The sequence below is a fragment of the Zingiber officinale genome, chromosome 10A, assembly GCF_018446385.1.
Source record: "Zingiber officinale cultivar Zhangliang chromosome 10A, Zo_v1.1, whole genome shotgun sequence".
Classification (NCBI taxonomy): Eukaryota; Viridiplantae; Streptophyta; class Magnoliopsida; order Zingiberales; family Zingiberaceae; genus Zingiber; species Zingiber officinale.
Window position 1 is genome coordinate 20,210,727 of NC_056004.1, and position 742 is coordinate 20,211,468.

Genomic DNA, 742 nt, shown 5'->3' on the forward strand with positions numbered 1-742 from the left:
TCCAATTTTACTAGGTGAAATTCAAAAATTATGTTCACTTTAAAAAATGCATTTTAAAAGGTAAACCAATTTGATAATAATCAATAAAGAAAGTTTATTTAATGACTTTAAAAATAAAAAATGTTTATTATTATTTTTTTTCTATAAAACATGTGTCAATTAAATAAAATTCAAAGTGGTTACAATATCATTTCAATTTTTTTTATTATAAATATAGATTTCTTAATAATCCATATTCTATTTTATTTCATTTCATTTTTAAACACTTCATAAAATAATAATAATAATAATAATGTCATAAGTTTTTCATAACTACCAAGTTAAATCAAGAATGTTCATGATTTAGAAGTCCAATATCTCATAATTACATGTCTTATTTTAAAAAAATTTATACAAATATATAATATTTAGGGATGGAATAATAAATAGCTAAGTGATAATTTAACGGCCTTTTATGTACAATATCGGGGGCTTGTAAACACTTTTAACATACTACTTAATGTAGCTATTTCACTTGTGATTGCCATCGAAAATTAGCTCAAATATGCTTCTATAAAAAGTAAATATTTTTTGACTTTGAAAATTAAGTGTTTATGGAAAGAACGTTAGTCTTGTCACACGACAAGTGACACAAGGCGGAGAGGGGAGAACCGATTCGTCTAGCGAATCATGTGGCAGGTAACTTCTGGAGTATTCGAAACAAAAAAAAAAATTGCCTCGCCTAGCTATTCGCTTTGCTTGC